This window comes from Sapajus apella, unplaced genomic scaffold (genome assembly GCF_009761245.1).
Source record: "Sapajus apella isolate SASKATOON/1434 unplaced genomic scaffold, GSC_monkey_1.0 scaffold18, whole genome shotgun sequence".
NCBI classification, from domain to species: Eukaryota; Metazoa; Chordata; class Mammalia; order Primates; family Cebidae; genus Sapajus; species Sapajus apella.
The window spans coordinates 30169230-30191076 of NW_022436958.1; the positions used below are offsets into that span (position 1 = coordinate 30169230).

Genomic DNA, 21847 nt, shown 5'->3' on the forward strand with positions numbered 1-21847 from the left:
GCTCAAAGACAGGTTATTTGAAAATATAAAGTCAGTGACAAAGAAAGAATGAACAAACTTTCAGGATTTATGTGATACCATCAAAAGATATGTTCCATCAATACCTAGTTTATTGAGAATTTTTAGCATGAAGGGGTGTTGAATTTTATTGAAGGCCTTTTCTTTATATGTTGAGATAATCATGTGGTTTTGTCATTGTTTCTGTTTATTAGCAAACTGACACAAGAACAGAAATCCAAATATCGCATGTTCTCACTCATAAGTGGGTGTTGAACAATGAGAACACATGGACACAGGGAGGGGAACATCACACACTGGGATCTACTGGGGGGTGGGGGAGTAGGGGAGGGATAGAGGGAGTGTGGAGATTGGGGAGCGATAACAATAGGAGAAATACCTAATATAGGTGACAGGGGGATGGAGGCAGGAAATCACCATGGCATGTGTGTACCTATGTAACAACCCTGCAGGAACTGCACATGTACCCCAGAACTTAAAGTATAATTTAAAAAAAAAAAACAGAAGAAGAAAAAAGAAAGAAAGCTCTGGCTGGGGCAATTGGGCAAGAGAAAAAAAAAAAGTAAGGGGTATTCAAATAGGAAGAGAGGAAGTCAAATTATCTCTGTTTGCAGCTGACATGATTGTATATTTAGAAAACTCCATCATCACAGCCCAAAATCTCCTTACACTGATACACAAAATCAGCAAAGGCTCAGGATACAAAATCAATGTGAAAAAATCACAAGCATTCCTATATACTGATAATAGACAAACAGTCAAATAATTAGCAAACTCCCATTCACAATTGATACAAAGAGAATAAAATGCCTCAGAATACAACTTACAAGGGATGTGAAGGACTTCTTCAAGGACAACTACAAACCACTGCTCAAGGAAATAAGAGAGACAGAAACAAATGGAAAAACATTCCATGTTCATGGATAGGAAGAATGAAAATAATGAAAATGTCCATGCCGCCCAAAGTAGTGTGTAGATTCAATGCTATTCCCATCAAGCTACTGTTGACTTTCTTCACAAAATTAGAAAAAACTACTTTAAATTTCATATGGAACCAAAAAAGAGCCTGTATAGCCAAGACAATCATAAGCAAAATGAAGAAAGCTGGAGGCATCACACTACCCGACTTCACACTATACTGCAAGGCTACAGTAACCAAAACAGCATAATACTGGTACCAAAACAGATATGTAGGCCAATGGAACAGAAGAGAGGCCTCAGAAATAACACCATATATCTACAACCATCTGATACTTGACAAACCTGACAAAAACAAGCAATGTGAAAAGGATTCCCTATTTAATAAATGGTAGTGGAAAAATTGGTTAGTCATATGCAGAAAACTGAAACTGGACCCCTTCCTTACACCCAATACAAAAATTTACTCAAGATGGATTAAAGATTTAAACATAAGACCTAAAACATAAAAATAAGAAAACCTAGGCAATACCATTTAGGACATGTCAAGGGCAAGACTTCATGACTAAAACACCAAAAACAATGGCAACAAAAGCCCAAATTGACAAATGGTATCTAATCAAACTAAAGAGCTTCTGCACAGCAAAAGAAACTGTCAACAGAGTTAACAGGCAACCTACAGAATGGGAAAAAAATTTATCATCTATCCATTTGACAAAAGGCTAATATCCAGAATCTACAAGGAACTTAAAGAAATTTACAAACAACCCCATCAAAAAGTGGACAAAAGATATGAACAGACACTTTTCAAAAGAAGATATTTACACAGACAACAAAGATAAAAAAATCTCATCATTATTGGTCATTAGAGCAATGCAAATTGAAACCACAATGAGATACCATCTCATGCCAGTTAGAATGGCGATCATTTAAAAAGTCAGGAAACAACAGATGCTGGAGAGGATGTGGAGGAAAAGGAAGGCTTTTACACTATTAGTGGGAGTGTAAATTAGTTCAAACATTGTGGAAGACAGTGTAACAATTTCTCAAGAATCTGAAACTAGAAATACTGTTTGACCCAGCAATCCCATTATTAGGTATATACCCAAAGTATTAAAAATTATTCTACTATAAAGACATATGCACATGTATGTTTATTGCAGCACTATTCACAATAGCAAAGACTCGGAACCAACCCAACATGCTTCTAAGCAATCAATGAGTTAAACAAAAAATTAGAACAGAAATTAAAAATTATGTGAGACAAACTGAAATGGAAACACAACTGCAAAAGCAGTTGTAAGACGGTAATTTATAGCACTAAATGCTTTCACTGAAAAAGAAGAAAGGTCCTCAAAAAGCAACCATACTTGACACCTCAGGGATCTAGAAAAGAAAGGAGAAAAAAATAAACCCAAAGTTATGAGAAGGAAGAAAATAATAAAAATCAGGGCAGAACTAAATGAAATAGATTTATTTATTGACTCATTGTTTTATAGTTTACCGTGTACAGTTTTTTACTTCCTTAGTTACATTTATTCTTAAATATTTTATTTAGAAAATATTATAGAAAACATCAATGAAACTAAGGTTTGGGTTTTTTTTAAATATAAACAATATCAACAAACATTTACTGAAACTCATAAGAAAAAAAGAGAACTATCTCAAAACCAGAAATGAAAGAGGAGACTTTACAATTATAAATGCAGAAATACAAAGTGTCATAAGAGATCATTATGAACAATTATAAACGGACAAATTGAATAACCTAGAAAAAGTTGATAAATTCCTACAAACATACATCCTACTAATACTTAATCATGAAGAAGTAGAAAACCTGAATAGAACAATAACAAATGAGGAGAGTGAATCAATAATAAAAAGTCTCCTAGCAAAGAAAGCCCAGAACTGGAAGCCATCACTGATGAATTCTACCACAGATTTAAAGAACATCAATACTTATCCAGTCCAAAAATTGAAGAGGAGAGAATATTTTCTAATTCATTTGTAAGGCTAACTTTACTCTGATAGCAACGCCAAAGACACTACAAGTTAAAGAAAATCACAGACCACTATCCACTGTAAATATAGATATATATCTTCAACAAAATAATAGCAGATCAATTAACCAGCACTTTAAAAGGTGTATTCACCATGATCAAGCAGAATTTATTTTGGGGGTGCAAGGATAATCCAGTATACTAAAATCTGTATATGCAATACACCACATTAACATAGTGAAGAACAAAGATCATATGATCATCTCAATAGATGCAGAAAATACTTTCAACAAAATTTGCAATCTTATCATTATAAAAACTTCCAACAAACTAGGTATATGATATTGTTTGGCTGTGTCCCCACTCAAATATCATCTTGAATTCTAACTCCCGCAATTCCCATGCATCATAGAAAAAAACCTACTGGGAGGCAATTGAATCATCAGGGGAAGTCTTTCCTGTGCCATTCTCATGATAGTGAATAAGTCTCACAGGTTCTGATCATTACATAAAGAGGAGTTCCCCTGCATGAGTTCCCTCTCTGTCTGCCACCATCTACATAAAACATTACTTGCCCCTCCTTGCCTTTCACCTTCCACCATGATTGCGAGCCCCCCCCCGCCATGTGGAACTGTAAGTCCATTAAACCTTTCTTTTGTAAATTTCCCAGTCTTGGGTATATCTTTATCAGGAGCTTGAAAACATACTAATACAGCATAGAAGGAATGTACCTCATCAGCACAATAAAAGCCACATGTGATGGACACACAGTTAGCATCATACTCAATGGTGAAAAGTTGAAAGCTTTTCCTCTAAGATCAGGAAGGATGCCTGCTGTCCCTCACTTTTTTTCAGTATAGTACTAGAAATCCTAGACAGAATAAATAGGCACGAGAAAGAAATACAAGATATCCACATTTGAAAGGAAGAAGTTAGATTGTCCCTGTTTGCAGCTGACATGTTCTTATATAGAGAAATGCTAAAGAGTTATCAAGACTCTTAGAACTAAGAAACAAATTTCAGTAAAGTTTCAGGAAACAAAATCAATATACAAAAATGAATAACATTCCTATACACTAACAACAAACTAGCCACTAAAGAAATCAGAAAACAATCCCATTTTCATTCACTACAAAAAATAAAATAAAATACTTAGGAATAAATTTAATCAAAGAGAATAAAGACCTGTACACTGAAAACTATAAAATACTCATGAAAGACATTGAAGAAGATACAAATAAGTAGAAAACTAACCTGTGTTTATGAAATGGAATAATTAAATTATTAAAATGTGTATACTACCCAAAGTGATCTAAAAATTCAAAGCAATTCCTATCAAAATTCCACTGACAGTTTTCATAGAAATAGAAAAACTATCTAAAATTTTTATGGAACCACAATAGAGCACAAAAAGTAGCTAAAGCATTCTTTAACAAAAAGAAGGAAGCTGAAGGCATCACACTATCTGACGGAAAAAAATGCTTCAAAACTATAGAAATCAGGAGCTGGCATTAAAACAGACATAGACCAATGGAACGTAATAGAGAGCCCAGATATAAATCCACACATTTATAATCAATTGATTTTTTAGAAAGATGTCAATGCTTCTACACAATAAGAAAACAAATAACAGAGTGAAGAGACTACCTATGGATTAGGAGAAAATATTTGAAAGCCATATGTCCAATATGGAATTAATATCTCGCATGTACAGTCATGTGTCACATAATACATTTCAGTCAATAACAATCTGCATATAGGACAGTGGTCCCATAAGAGTATACTATATTTTTACTGTATCTTTTAAATGTTTAGATATGTTTAGATACACAAATACTTAACACTGTCTTAAATTGTCAACTGTATTAGTCCGTTTTCATGATGCTGATAAAGACATATCTGAGACTGAGAAGAAGAGATTTAATGGACTTACAGTGCCACATGGCTGGAGAGGCCCCACAATCATGGTGGAAGGCAAGGATAAGCAAGTCATGCCTTACATGGATAGTGGCAGTCAAAGAGAGAACTTGTGCAGGAAAATTCCACCTTTAAAACCATCAGATCTCGGGAGTCTTATTCACTATCAGGCGAACAGCATGGGAAAGACCATGTCCAACAAGATTCAGTTACCTCCCACTGGTTCCTCCCAGGGCATGTGAGAATTGTGGGACTTATACTCAAGATGATATTTGGGTGGGACATAGCCAAAACATATCTACAGTAATCAGTATAGTAATGTGCTGTACATATTTGTAGCCGAGGAACAATAGCCTACACCATGTAGCCTAGGTGTGTGGTAGGCTGTAACATCTAAGTTTGAATAAGTATCTTCTACGGTGTTCACGCAACAACAAAATTGCCTAACAACATAGTTTATGTGATGTTGTGATTTATCCCCTGATTGTTGAAACCTAGCAAGAAAAAAATTATGAATTGAATGGGTGAAAATCATAGCTGGCCATTAATGAAATTAGAATGTAAGAAAATAACATACTACTAAACCTATATAATGTCTGCTATATAATATCTCCTTCTGACATTTTTGTCAAATTTAACTGCAGCTTCAGTATCCATGTTTCTTGAAAGGGGTGTTTCAAATTAGTGGATTTTAATCACATTATCCGTAATTACCCAGATGTCAGTAATATCATAATTTCTTTCTTGTACACCATTTGACTTCTGTCCTAAGGACAGAATTGCAGACATGGATTGGCGTAAACGATGACCTGTTTGGGAAATGCAACAACTCTGGCTGGGAGTGTGGAGGTGATCCTAGGAAGGGAAGGCAGTGGTCACTATGGAGCCACATATCACAGTGGGCAGCTGGATGTAAAACCCAGGAGAAAATTCTGGAAATGTGCCGAACACGTGCCTCAAATTTAACACAATTCAAGAAACCAGGAGTCATTGTTTGGGGAGTGCTAAGAAGGAGGGAGAGGAGGATTAATTTCTTGATATTTTCAGTTTCAGAGGGGAATAATAAGAGCCCCCAGGCACATATGATGTTACTGTCAATTGCCAAGCAGTTTGAAAGATCTAAGGGGTGTGGGCAGGACATAGTCAGCATCTGTCTCAAATACCCCTTAGTTATATTCTGCTCTGTCAGCTCCTGCTGCTTTTTTCCAATTTCCTGGAAATGTGCGACACATTTGCATAGAGACAGTGTTGGAATGGAAAGAGAAATGGATGATAATGAGGTCATATATTGGAATGTTATTGACCAATGTACCCAGGTACCAATTTTTATCTGTCTTCTCAGCAAACTAACACTGAACTTAGTTGAGTCTTATGCCTAGAATTGGTCCTATGCAGTCCTCTGACAAACCCAGGGTGTGGTTTATTGTCTTCTCATTTTCCCTTTGATTTCCATTTTCCACCACTGGAAGCCCTAGTTACCTGAACCCTGGGTACCAAGTGCCTTTATACTGTCCTCTGGTTGCCATAAAGTTTCTTCCACAGACCTGAACGCCTTAGACATTCCCAATGCTCTGAAATTACATTGTTTCATGCCTTCCTCCCTCCTATTCAATCTCCTATTCTGTCAGTGCCTCAACTAAGAAATAACAGAACAAACTGAACTAAAGTGTAAAAAAAAGACACATACATTAATTCCAAACATCTACAAATTAACTCAAAGCCATTAATCTCTCAGGTCTTAGGAGAGCAGTGTGACAAGCCAGGGAGAGAGATATTTAAGGGTACAGAAACTTTCCTAGCACCTCTCAAAACATCCTATGAAGTCATAATTCATACATTCAAATCCGATTCTATCTACTCATATCCTGATCTATGAAAATGGCCTAAGCTAGAATATCAGGTTGTGAAATGCAGGCTCTGGTGCTCTCCATTCTAGAACAATACCATTTAGATAATTTATTTCTTTGTGAAATATTATTATATTCCAGCAGTGCATTCTGGTGAAACTAGGCTTTTAAAATGCTAATTGCTCATTTGAAAATGGTCCTTGGGTTTCAGTGTGCCTGACAGTGTTTTTCCTAGGAGGAGTAACAAATTTTGCGCTTAAGTTTTGCCTGGTCAGTGCACTGTACATAATAATGCTCACTAACTTAACCCTTAGTTTTCCAATCTCTTCTGAAAAAGGAGAAAGAGCCATCACTTGCTTCACAATTCTACGTACTGTCAGTGAGAGACAGATCCTGGAACTACCACTCCACCCCAATCTCTGCCATCTTCCTGCTCACCTCTTGCTTCTCCTCCACAGAGAGGTGCCTTCTTTCCATGTGTAATATTTCTTTGTCAATTTTCCCTTTAAGAAGGCATTAAAAAGGATGACTAGGAGAAAACCAAAAATTGTAGGGCAATAAAACTTACTCCATATGATACTATAATGGTAGATACATTTCATTACAGACAGGCCAAGAGAATGTACAACACGGAGAGTGAACTCCAATGTTCACTCCTTAGTTAATCATAATGCATCAACATTGATTCTTCTACTGTAACAAATATACTACACAAATTCAAGATGTTAAAAGTAGGGGAAGTTGGGGGAGTGACTGAGGAGGTCTTTTTCTTTTTTTTTTGTAGCATCATTTCTCAGTTTAATTTCTTATTGCATATCAGCAAGCTGCCAAGATTACAATCTGATTTTTTAGAGGTCAAACATGATAAAATATATAAATTATTCATTGCAATAATTCTCATTGCCTCTTTGGAAAGAGAAAGAATATATCAGGATATTTCTAGTCTCTTATTGTAAGGAAAGATGAAAATTCTTATCCTTGAAACTTTATTTATTTTTATTAATTTTCTCTTTTGTAAAGAACTCCATTCCTTTAGACATTGCCAGAGAGAAGTAATTTGTGGAATCTAACATATGATAAAAATTCATGTTATTTAATAATGGTACAATATGCAAGCTAGAGGCCTTTCTCTAATGATAGACAATTGTTTAAGAATAGCCTATCTTTAAACATTTTGTTTCTATCCCCCTAAGCTTAACATCTATATTTACAAAACAGAAACATTAATACAGCCTGTCATAATAATACTGTATGTGTTGTGACAATTAAATGAGATCTGACAAGCACAGTTTCAGGCACAGCATAGACATAAATGTAATGTATATATAATATAATTATATTATCATAATGTCACATAGCATTTGATTATTCATGCTTGAAAGATACAAAGATACTCTTTTCTATGACAATGTGCTAATTAAAGACATACATTTGTGTTCTGCAAACCTAAGCAGTAAATAACTACTGTCTTCATTTCCCAAGAAATTCACATGAAATGTTAGAACTAAATAGTATAATCATAAACTGGTCAGAGTACATCATTTTATCAAGCACTTCCTCAATTGTGAGCTAGCATTATGTAAACTGTAAGAATAATGATGTATCCTGGGAAATCCACCAACCTATTAGAGACTTGCTATGTAATCATTTAATTATTTATTTTAACAAATATATAGAGTACTTCTTGTATGCTGATCACCACTCTAAAAGCTGAAATGCAGCAGCAGCAAAATGTAAACAATTATACTCACATGAAATTTATAATCCAGAAAGAAAGAGAGACAATAAAAATTAATTATTTGATTACAATTGTGATGAGCCATTGAAGTATAGAATTTCAATAGGATAAATAATAAGGGGTGATACCCTCTCTGTGAGGGTAATGTGGTTAGGCAAAACTTTGCCCCAGAAAATATACTTTAAAAATGATTACTTCATCAAATAATGTTAAAAACAATAATTTTCAAATTTGACGCTTACTACCTTTATGAGTTTTGACTAAATTATTTAAATACTTCAGGTCTTAATTTTCTTGTTTATAAAAACACATATAATAACATTTATTTTAAGGGACACTGTGATGTGTAGGAAAGAAAGTGTGCAAATTACTGGCTAATACTATTATCTACTTACATGTCAAAAACATAGCTGTTGTCTACTGTTAGTATCAGGCATTTAGATTTTAAAATATTGGATACTATTGTAATCAATCTAAACTTTGTAAATGTTTAATTTCTAGGTAATTAGAATTTTTTTTTTCTCAGAATGAATAGGAGTGTGACATTTGTACATATTCACGTGTGTGTTCATGCACATTTTGCGGTGGCTTCTGTTTCACTTATTGTAGAAGAAGATTACAAAATTATTGAATCTTATTCAGCTTTGACCATTGGAAATGAATTATTAAATAGCAATGAAGTGAAAGTGGCTTAGACTATTGAAAATGAAGACCTGGTTGATTCTGAGATGCACATACACACACACTCCCTGAGACACTGGTCAAGTGTTACCTATGTACAAATATGGAGCATTGGCACCCTAACATGGGGAGGTGATGCATAATTCCAAAGCAGTACTGAGGCAGTGAGGCTCTCTCTTAATTTAAAGAATTCCATTAAAGGTATACATTTATCTCTTTTCCAACATCTCTCTCTGTGAATATAAGAGCGCTCCAAAAGTTTTGTTATTTTAATAATGACATCCCTTTAGTATTCTCTATAGAAAAAATGGGGGAAAGTATTTTCCCCAGGGCTGGTTACAAGTCTATAAGTACACTCACAACTTTTAGAGAAATGAGGGAAAATCTCTCTGGCTGTAGGGTTTAAACAGTTGTCATGTCTTTAATTAAGAGATATATACAATATTTGAAAAAAATTAAAATGACTTTTATAGAGAAGGCCTTTATAAAATAGAATTGTTCAATGCAAGCTCTATAATTGTTGCTGCAGAGAGAGGGAGATTGTGCTGAAGAAAGGTTGCAGGTTAGTGTTGTTTTCACCTGAAGAGCCATCAGCTGCCTTTGCAGTCCATTTGCAATCCCTGCATCACAGCCTTCCCTTTACTTGCAAACATTTGAAGATCGATTTTGAAAGCAAGCTGAGTGAAACTAGATTACAATTCAGTCTGTCCTCAATTTTCGGATTCATAGAAATTTAACACAGAAATGTGTCAAAGTGATGTTAGAGCAGAAAATGTCAAATAATAATGAAAATAGTTTTTAAAAAGTGATCATTGAATCAGTTGAGAGGAGAGGTCTGAATAAGAATCACGCAAAAAATAAAACTAGTTTCTTTGGAACAGATACAGGGGGACGGAAATTGGAAATTACTCAGTTAATGGAAAATAAAAATACAGCATATTTTTATTTCAGTTTGATTCTTGAGAGCTTCATTGACATGGACACTCCTTGGCTTCCTGCAGGGTTAGATTATTTACAACCTTCTTCTCAATATCTTTTGCCAGCTACCCATTTCAAAATTACAGCTAAATTAAAAGCACTGTCTGTTATTTGCTGTGTACTGGAACTCAGATCTCCCCTTGGAGAGCTCTAAGCTTTTTCAATGAGGCATAGCACTTAATTTCATTTGCAGAGTTTCTGCTACTCAACTTTCTACACATTAAATGAGACCATTCATTGCTTCCCCTGTAGGCTAATGGGACTTACATTGTTTGTCCACATTTAATGTTTTAATATCTCTGTTTCACAGTTTAATGTTTAATAACAAATCAGTGATGGAATTGAACATATTGTAAAATAGAAATCTTTAAGTTTATTATCTTCCTGTGGCTCTATGGAACCTTAGACTTGGTCTAGCTCATAGAGCTGCAAACAGATGTCTACAGGGGCCAGGAAGGCTATTAATATGTGAACTGAATGTGAAATAAGAGAATAGAGCAGATTGGGTTCTATGATAACCTGAAGAAAAAGTTTGCTATTTTAAGGAATGAAAATAAGCAACAAGAAAAAATACATATAGCACACAATCAATTCTATGGATAAAATTTGTCCTAAAGCTCACCAGTTTTGTAATTTGGTCTTACCTACCTCTCCTATGTTATGTTACACCCCAGGAAATAACTAATGAACAAAGGTGCTTTAAATAACTACCAAATTCATTTATAATCTCCAGTACAGTGTTTAAAAAACTATACCAGCACGGTCTCTGTACTTGAGATGAATTGCACACATTTACAATTGTGACCTGAAACAGGAAGACGATGTGAATGTTACAGGCAAATAAACACTGATATTGGATTAAGATTAAGAGACAAACAGCAGGAATCAGTGTGCATAGTATATTAAATAAGCCAAAGGAATAAATAAAAGTTGTTAATTCATAAGAGTTATCAGTGCAGCCACTGTCATTTAGATGATTCAACTAATTAAAGTAGAACTGTCCACTATAAACAGAGAGCAGACAAGCCAGTAGGAATATAAGACAGACCGAAAGCTATGGTCTTTTTATTTTTTCTATCTTGGTTTTAAGCCTAAGACTAGCTGGCAGGCATTTTTTAGCAACTAAATTACAAACTAAACTGATAGCTGAAATGCATATTTATATACAGTATGTGGGTTTGGTAATTAATTGGAGTATGATGCTTCTTAATGAATTAACAATTTGGAAAAGAATGATATAGCACTTACATAAATTATTATAAACAGTGAAAATAATTTGGAGACATGGAAAAACACAATTTTCTGTTTCTTGTGAAGGAGAAAAGGCAAACCCAAGGATGCTAGCTCATGTGAGCAAGATTAGAAAAAAGAGCAATGATCTTGGGAATACAATATGTTTATGCCTACAGGATGATTTTATGATGTTAGTTCTTCTGGTATGAAATTATGCCAATTCCTGGTATTCAGTAAAAAGGAAGAAAACATGCTAATAAAATAAGCAATTTCATATATTGTTGTTTTCATGTTCTGGGTTTCACTAAGAGCTAAGACACTTCTTAGAATATTAATACTTTTTGAATACAGATTCACAATTATCTTTGTTTCTTTAGAAATAATTTACCCTTTTGGCCAGCATAATGCACTAAAAAATTTGTAACTAAACTAAACTAAAAAAATATGTAAAACACTTTGGATGGGTGACATTTCGCTCAGGTTTTCAAATTGTCATTTTTAACTCTAGGATATGTTCTGAATGATATGTTTCTAACTGACTTATACAAATCATTTTATCAATTGAGAAAGCAAGCAGAAAAATCTCTTTCATATCTTGCATTGCAAAAAGAAACTCTCTGGGGACAAATTCATTATCTATGAATGACCAGACTTATTTAAAATTGGAACTCTTTTTTTATGTGAAACTGAAGAAAATAAATGAGGTGCTATTCCTTTATAAAGCTAGGTGAGGTGGATCAGATTAACAGGTGTAATACAGATGATTCAACTAATTAAGGAAAACATGTTTTATATGAAGGTAATGTTTTGGATGAAAGAAACAGGTAAAATTCAAGGACTTAGGCAGAGCTGAATGCATAAGCCATATTGTCAATGTATCCTTCGGAACCGGGGTCCCCACACCCTGGCCTGCAGACCAGTACCAGTCCATGGCTTATTAGGAACTGAGCTGCGCAGCAGGAGGAGAGTGGCAGGCAGGCAACCTAGCAAAACTTCATTATTATTTACAGCCACTCTCATCACTCACACTACTGCCTGGGCTCCACCTCCTGTCAGATATGTGGGTCATTAGATTCTCATAGGAGTGTGAATCCTATTGTGAACAGCACATGCAAGGGATCTAGGTTGTGTGCTTCTTATGAGAATGTAACTAACACCTGAACATCTGAGGAGGAGCAGTTTCACCCCGAAACCATCCTCCCACCCTCACCCCATTTGTGGAAAAATTGTCTTCCACAAAGCAAGTCCCTGGTGCCAAAAAGGTGGGGACCTTTGGAAGATGGTTCAGATGGAAAAAAGAGGCTACATGTTCATCTGTCCCAGAAGTAAACTGCCAGAGAGCTGACCTAACATTCAGAGATTTTAAAAGCTTCTCAAAGCACTTGATATCATGAATAATGGAGAGGACAATGATTGTAATAGATTCAGTACCTACATTTTAATATTCAAATATAAACGGAAAACTAACTGTTTTAAATGGAGTGATGAATGTGACCTCAAAGAATGCAAAACTGGGAAAAAAGATAATGTTTAGAGAAATTCTGATACTAGATGCTCTGTTTGAACTTAGCAAAATTTACTGGTTACTTTTGTCTCTGTTAATACTTGCATGCCAAAGATGATTTTCTAGGGTAACTCTTTTCTGTTAATATAATAAGTCAATTCTTTAATCTACCAATCTCTCTTTCTTGCTTGTTATCTGGACAAAATTTACTTGGTGAGGTAGAACATTGAAAACTGTCTTATCCAGTCTCACACACTCCTAAAGCACTTTTCATACATCCTCCCCGATACATTTCCTTTGGTCACGTGAATTTCACTACTGAGAAAGTAATCAAATGCTAAATCATGAAATTAGTTATCAGTGGATTTAAACCTTTACAGAATACTTATATTTTTCAAAGATTATGTTTAAGTCAAATGGCTTCTAAATTGTTAGTATCGATGAAGAAAACAAGAAAACACATTTTAGTGGGGAATCGGGACCTGCTTGTTCTGGGACACCATACTTTATATAAAAATTCGAGAAGGAATAGGATCTGTGAATTGACATAAGTAATTAAAAATATTTCTAAACTCTGCACAATAGATTGTTTTGTATTTTTTATTTTAAATTTATTATAAATGTATGCATAAATGTACAGTGGATTGTAAACTTTTTGAATTCAGGTTTTGCATTTTTTTTTCCCACAGTAGATCCATTCCTAGCACAGTGCATGGTAGCTAGGCTGTATTGATAAATATATTCTAAATAAAGTAATAAACATGCTTTGGTACAGCAAAAGAAACAATCAGTAGAGTGAACTGACAACAAACAGAATGTGAAAAAATTTTTGCAATCTACCCATCTAACAAAGGGCTAATATCTGGAATCTACAAAGAGCTAAAACAGATTCACAAGAAAAAAACAACCCATTCAAAAGTGGGCAAAGGATATGAACAGACACTTTTCAAAAGAAGACATATATGAGGCCAACAAACATATGAAAAAATGCTCATCATCACTGGTCATTAGAGAAAGGCAAATCAAAACCACATTGAGATACCATCTCATGCCAGTTAGAATGGCAATCAACAAAAAATCTGGAGACAACGGATGCTGGAGAGGATGTGGAGAAATAGGAACACTTTTACACTGTTAGTGGGAGTGTAAATTAGTTCAACCATTGTGGAAGACAGTGTGGCAACTCCTCGAGGACCTAGAAATAGAAATTCCATTTGACCCAGTAATCCCATGACTGAGTATATACCCAAAGGAATATAAATCATTCTATTATAAAGACACATGCACATGTATATTCACTGCAGCACTGTTTACGATAGCAAAGGCCTGGAACCAACCCAAATGCCCATCAATTATAGATTAGAGAAGGAAAATGTGGCACATATACACCATGGAATACTATGCAGCCATAAAAATTGATGAGTTTGTGTCCTTTGTAGGGACACGGATGAATCTGGAAACCATCATTCTCAGTAAACTGACACAAGAACAGAAAATCAAACACTACATATTCTCAGTCACAGACGGGTGTTGAACAATGAGAACACATCAACACAAGGACAGGAGTATCACACACTGGGGTCTGTTGGGGGGAATAGGGAAGGGACGGCAGGGGGCAGGGAGCTTGGGAAGGGATAACATGGGGAGAAATGCCAGATATAGGTGAGGGGGGATGGAGGCAGCAAACCACCTTGCCATGTAAGTACCTATGCAACAACCATGCATGATCTGCACATGTGTCCCAGAACCTACAGTACAAAAAAAGGGCAAAATTTAACGTGAAAAAAATATATATATATGCTTTGTAGAAAAAATTAATTTTGGATCAATGTGCATAAGATTTTCTAAATCATGAATTTCTAGGTTTTATTATCTTAATTCAATACTAAGTTATAAAGACATGGTGTGCACAGTAATTAACTGGCTCTTCTAGCGCATTCCCTAAAACTAAAGTTACTCTACAGTTCAAGTGACAGAAATATCATACTTGGTAGAGAAAAATCACCTTAATTTTTGTATAATCCCTGAGGAAACAGAAGACTAAAAAGTAGATATTCTTGACCTCTTCAATGACCTCATAATAACTTGAAATACCATGGTCATAATTCAATCACATACCTTCTTGAGTAATATCTGATTATAATAATGGTGCTTGCTTTATGTTCTAAGATAAGATTTTGTTTCTTCTAGGTTTAATAGTCCACATTCGTCTCCTGGCATATGGTACAAAAGAAAATAAAAATAAAAATGTTAAAAAGCCAACAAGTATTAATTAATTGCCTACTCTAGGTGCACTGGAACTACAAAAGAACCTCTAGTCTCATCCTTTAGGATTTTGTGATATGATGGGAAAACCAAGGGGTGTGTGTGTGTGTGTGTGTGTGTGTGTGTACATGTGTGTGTTGTTAATGAAAATACTAGGATATACATGAAGTAATAAACAAAAGACCCATAAAAAAGAAGTCAGATACCGTTAAGTCTAACTTCTTAATCTTTACCACTTTTCTGCTTTTAAATCCTGGTAGATATAACTCATCCCATGATACTGGGGTAGAATCCAAGATTTGTTCCTTGATTTTTTCAGTAAGTAGTAATAGTCTTCAACATAGTTTAGGCAGGAAAAATGATTTGTAGGCAATACAAATCTACTCAGCCAAAGATAAAAGGATTTATTATATAAAAATGTATCTTTTAAAATTTTAAAGGAAAACAGAATAACTAAATGTCAGCAAGCCTGGAAAACAACAGAGCTTTAGGGAGTTCAGCTGCTGGAGTTCATGGACTTTTACTCTAATGATCTGCTATTACCTCAGCTAGCAACTTAATAGGTTTCTGCATATCTCAGTTCAAATTCTCAAAAGGGAGTCTGATTAATTCAGATTAGTTTATGGATTAGTTCCTCTGGGGTTGGATAGCTTCTCTTGGCTCAATCAGCCATGTCAGGGGAATGACATTGCTAATTAAGGATAAACAAGAGGAAACAAGATATTTTCCTAGTAGAAAGGTTTGTGATGCTGGTCCATATTTATTTACATGTAAATGTATAATATAAGACAGACTACATGGATATTAATAAAATGTAATTACCTTATCCTAAGACAGTATATGTATAAGCACATTGTTGTTCTTAACTCTGGTGTATTCAACATCAATGAATGGCATACAAGCCAAAAAAATGCTAAAGTCAAAACCCAGGTGATACAGTCTGAATGTGTGTCCCCTCCATATTTCATGTTGAAATGTGATATCCATCGTTGGAGGTAGGGCCTGGTGGGAAGTGTTTGGGTCATGGGAGTGGATCCCTCACGAACGGCTTGGTGCTGTCTCTCAGTAACAAATGAGTTCTCACTCTATCACTTCACACAAGAGGTGGTTGTTTAAAAGATCCTGGCACCATCTCCCCTCTCTTTCATTCCTTCTCTTGCCATGTGATATGCCGACTCCTCCTTTGCCATGATTGTCAGCTTCCTGGGGCCTCACCAGAAGCTGAGAAGATGCTGGCACCATGTTTGTACAGCCTGCAGAACCGTGAACCAAAGAAACTTATTTCCTTTATAAATTACCCAGCCTCAGGTATGCCTTTATAGCAACACAAACTAACACACCAGGTACCCTACATTTTCCTACACATTCAATCAGTCATCAAATCCCAATTTTTCTATACCCTAAATGACATTATTTTGAAATCGCCTTTCCACAAATGATGCTTTTCTGTGGTGTATTATATATTCTATGGAGAAATTGATTCTTGGCTTTTTCATCTCTTGTATATAGCACAATACTTAGCATCACTAGCCCTGACCAACTGCAGCTTTGTGAGACCTGAAAGCAGGGAATTTTGCTAAACTCTATCCCCGAAACTGTGAGATAAAAAATGTGTGTAGTTTTAAGCTTCTAAGTTTGTTGTAATAATTGTTATACGTCAACAGATAATTAACACAGTCAACTTTTTTCTTTCCACATAAGATTTTAAAAAATAATTAATGACAAAGTCTCATTTTAGATTCTGAATCCATGGTTTTGTTTTCTACAATGTAATACACAAAAATGGTGGAATGAGTAAACAAGATGAGGACAGTTGTGGGTAAATCCTTAAAACTTTTCTTTCGATTCTTCCTTTTTGCCTCTCCACCATTGTCTGGGACTGGCATTCTAGGCTATAACCCTCAACTGTTTAAGTTCAAAAAAACTTTGTTGTTTTAATTAGAAATCATTACTGAGTCACTGTTTAGCTTCTGCATCATACTTCTGCCCTTTTTAATCTTTTCTATAAGATGCCCTGGAAGTATCAGGTGCCCTGTTTTTGTCTCAAGTCCAGATTCACCTACTATAGGTACTTCCTTATTCCAGAACAGAGTAGTAGTATATTTCCTGTTACAAAATAGTGTGGTTCCAAATCTGTAAAGTTTTATATTGATATGAGATGACTGAAAATTATAGTTTCCTCTTGATGTTTCAGGGAAACATAAGCTGAAATATCTAAGAGATGCTGAAATCTGGAATAAACCCACTCTAACCAGCTGGAGTTATGGAGTGAGTGGGAAAATGAATTTTACTACCCAATTACTCTGAAGAAGTTACAAAACCACATAAAGCATGATGAAATAAAACTGGAGAAGCAGCAGTCTTATGTGTAAAAATCTTTTTTGATTATTCATCCATCACTGTTATATCAGAGCAGGAACTTCTGAAACCATGCATTGGTTTCTCCTTCTCATCAGGAGACAACGATCTTCTAGGTGGCTGAGTTCTTCCTCTTCCTCTGCTCCTGGGAGTTACCAAAGTCCATGTATGCACCAAGTCTCCACACTCGTCTGGAATTTTTGCCTCTGGGATTGCAGGAACCCCTTAAAATAAGGCTGAGCCTTTGAGGCATCATCATGAGTGAACTTGAGCTTTGTGATAGACTGTCTCTAAAGATAAAAGACTCAGAACACCCAGGAGAGCATTTAGTTGTTAAAGGCAAGACATTCAAGTAATTGGAAATTGATCAAAATGGAGTAGTTCTCTACTCAGAGTAAGCCTAGACTGCATAAGACAAGAAATTAGAAGACAGGTACTTTAAATTAGGAACTCTAGTCTAGCAAGACATACTGTGTTGACACTGATAATTCAATTTGTGTATGTGTAAGCAACTCTGCTTTTATATGTGAGATTATTTTAAAGAAAAAGGATGTTTCCTTAAAAAGAAGTGTGGGTGCTATGGTTCATAAAACACGTTATATACATTTATTAAATCTTCAACATGTGCTTAGATATCTTAGGATCTCAAGAATTATTATTTGGAAGACCGGCAAACAAACAAAAACATTAAACACTTGATTATAAACACAATGATTTTATTGTGAAAGTTAAAAAAACTTGTAGTTAAATAATTTGTAGTGTATATTTCGAACTAGAAGGACAGAATGAGTCTATGAATGTAGCTATATAAGCAACTAAAAATGCCAACAATTATATCTTTTAAAACCAATAAAAATTATTTTTTGAAATACAGTAAAGCTTATAAAGAAGTTCAACTTTGTCTTCATGATAGAACAGAAGCAGGAAATAAATAATTGCCTAAGGCTAGAGGTTTTTTAAAAAATTATTTGATAATTTTAATGTTTTTCTATTTTTTTCTAAATATGTTGTTTGTTTTAGAGATTTAAAAAGGCAACTTTGGGTAAAGTCTTAAAAAGAGGTAATGTATCATATAATGAAATAGAAATGTGATGTTCAATTGAAAAAATAATTCTATTAATGTGTGTGTGTTGATAAATGCAGTTACTATACACAGAATTATTAATTTGTGTCATGCATTCTTTTCTCTGACAAATTTTTCATTTGTGTACCAAAATCCATAGCTAAACATTTATATAAATGTAACATAAAACACAAATTAAAAGAGAAAATGTGGCTATTAGTGTGTAACAATGATAAAATCTAGTGTTTTCTATGAATGAATTTTAATGAAATGGATAATCTAAATTTTTCTGATTATATAAAAGTTGTATTGAAAATATCTAGGACAGTTTCAAGCTATAAGTCATATACATTTTTGCAACAATGCTTTAATAATTTAATTGCTTTCTTTTTGATACATTCTGTTTATACTTAATATTTTCATTGACTTTAAGAAGTTTACATTTGTACAACATTTTAGTAATAGATACATTGGAATTTTTCATTAGACTGTCTATAATTCAAACGGGTTCTAGTTATATATTTGCAGAATTATGAAATGCAAAATGGGATCTCAGGCAAATTTTCGAAAATCATTTTTGTATATAGAGTGACTTACCAATAATATAGCATTTCAAGGTACAAGATATCTTCCTCAAAATCCCCCTGGAATAAAATAAAAAATTGAAAGATACTAAATGACAATTCTATCTGGGAATTAAATGTATACATTTGAAAGCCTTGGCATAACAGTGCACAGCAAGATATACCAAGGCTATAAGGGAATATTATGTCTTATAAGAAAATGAGCTTTCAGCTTATTACAGTAAGAAAGATAAATAAAATATCAAAAAAGATTTTGCAAAGTAAAAATTTAATTGCATATGGAAAACATGTAGATTTTAATGTTATTTGAAACTGAATATAGAATACAGAATTGTTTTACTCAGCCTGAATTCATACATATGAATGTTATGCACATAACCAAGCATTTAACCATGGTGGATATACCAGACGGTGAATAAATGAAACACTTACACAGCGCTTTGGAGATTAAACTGCTGATTTGTTTTCTTGCCATATCTCATAAGGTAGACCAATAGAGCTCATTTCTACCACTCTCCATCAGAATCTAAATATCAACACCTAAAAATGACACTTTCTAAGAATATAGAACTGTCATCTCTTGGAATGACAACACCTTGAATTTGAAATAAACTGCAACAAATCATACATCAAATAAATACTTCCATAGCCACACAGAATGAGTTATAAGTGACTCTAAACCAAAGTAAATTGAATATATATACCCATTAGAATGCATACTAGAAGCAGAAATATCAATACAGAAAACACTAAACTAAATTCAGCAGTTTTATTTTTATTAATTCAATTTTTAGTAGTTTTATTTTTAATATTAACCTCATTTTATCATTATTTTTGGATTGTTATACAAACAATATATATGTGTGTTTATTTTTTAAGAAATATTTTCACTATAAGTAAACAGTAGAACAACTACTGAGTCAAAGAAAATTAATAGAGACACCATAATGCTAGTAGTAAGTGGAAATATTAATAGGAAGCATGCTTTTTTTAAAAAACTTTATTTTGAAACTTTGTCCACTGAAATGACCTAGGAACTCAGTGACCCTAGCAACATGAACCTATTATGTTTCTAATACAAACCATTCTCAGAAGAACTCAAGGAGCTGTGAGCAATAGAAATTCCACGGTGGGTAAATGAAGATCAAAGGTAGGTCTAGGTAGGATATTGTAAAGCGGCCAAAGGAAAGTAAGCTTTAAATGATTGATAGCATTATGTCAAGGGGACACAGGAATCCTATGAAAGAGGCTACTGTTGGCCAATATTCTGAAAATATGGACATTACCCAACATAATAAAACTGAAAGTATTTAAAACATTTGAAAATATTAAAATCAATGAGTTCATAAATAAAATATACATATATTTAAATAAAAGAAGTTTTTGTGGAGTCTTATTTATGTTGATATTGTTAAGTCATTTATTGTATTTTATTTCTTTCATTCTAAATTAAAAAACTCCTTAGATCCCTGAATTGATCCAACAGTGCTTCTATTTCTGAAGAACAGCAAGAGAAGCATGTACTTTTTCTGGAGGAAAGTTTCCCAAACGTTAGGCCCACAGGACTACTATAATTAAGATGAAATGACATACAAACACAGAGTACTGAATACATAAGAAGGCGATGTGTGCAAGAGCAAGCAAAAGTAAGAAACAGCCATTTATATACTAAGACTGTTTGAAGAAATAGATGCAATCGCAAAGTTGAGTACACACAAAGCCACGAAGTTTAACAGATACATTTTTCTAAAATAAAATGTCTAGAAATAATTTTAGTGGTGGAAAGTTCAATATGCATAGTAAAATCCCAGGAATAAATTGAATGGAATTTAAATTAAAACAAAGAAATGTATAATGTTCCATGAAGCTGGAAACCATTATTCTCAGCAAGCTGACACAAGAACAGAAAACCAAACACCACATGTTCTCACTCATAAGTGGGTGATGAGCAATGAGAATACATGGACACAGGGAGGGGATCAGCACACACTGGGGCCTGTCAGGCGGTGGTGGGGGGTAGGAGAGGGATAGCAGGAGGTGGGGGGATTGTTGAGGGACAACATCAGGAGAAATACCTATTGTAGATGACGGAGGGATGGATGCAGCAAACCACCATGGCATGTGTATACCTGTGTAACAAACCTGCATGATCTGCACATCTACCCAGGAACTTAAAGTATAATTTAAAAAAAAAAAGACAAAAAAATGTATAATCCCTGCTATGATAGATGACAAATGAAATAAGAAAAAAACAAAGAACATAAAAAGCAAGAGGGGAGAAAAAATTTAAAAAACAGAATAATGACAGATTAAATGTCAAGTAATTGATGCAAGATCCAATAATTGCAAAAAATGCAAATGAAGAAAACATGAGTTAAAGGTGAAGATTGTAAAATTGATTTCTTTAACAGCTGTTTGTAGTTCTGGTAAACATAATAATGGCCAGCCAAAGATGTTAATGTTTTGGTCCCCAAACCTGTCACTATGTTAACTTACATAGCACAAAAAACAGGTGGTTAAGGATATTGAATTAAGGAGATTATCTTGGAATACCCAAGTGCACCCAATGTTAACACAGGATCGGATTGTTAAAAAGGAGACTCAGGAAGATCAGAGTCAGAGAAGGAAATATGACAATTAAAGGGAGGTAACAATTCCACATTTGACAACTTCTACTCTTGAATTAAATAACTGAACATAAAAGTAAAAAGTCGCATTTTTTTTTTTTTTTTTTTTTTTTTTT

General features: G+C 34.3%; 1 long non-coding RNA gene across 1 annotated transcript; it reads left to right on the forward strand.

Annotated features, from left to right (window-relative positions):
- The first annotated feature begins 703 nt into the window (after nt 1–703).
- LOC116556954 lies at nt 704–21479 on the forward strand. Its single transcript, XR_004271280.1, has 3 exons — nt 704–775; nt 6596–6602; nt 21469–21479. It is a non-coding gene; the product is annotated as an uncharacterized LOC116556954 (long non-coding RNA).
- Nucleotides 21480–21847: the final 368 nt, after the last annotated feature.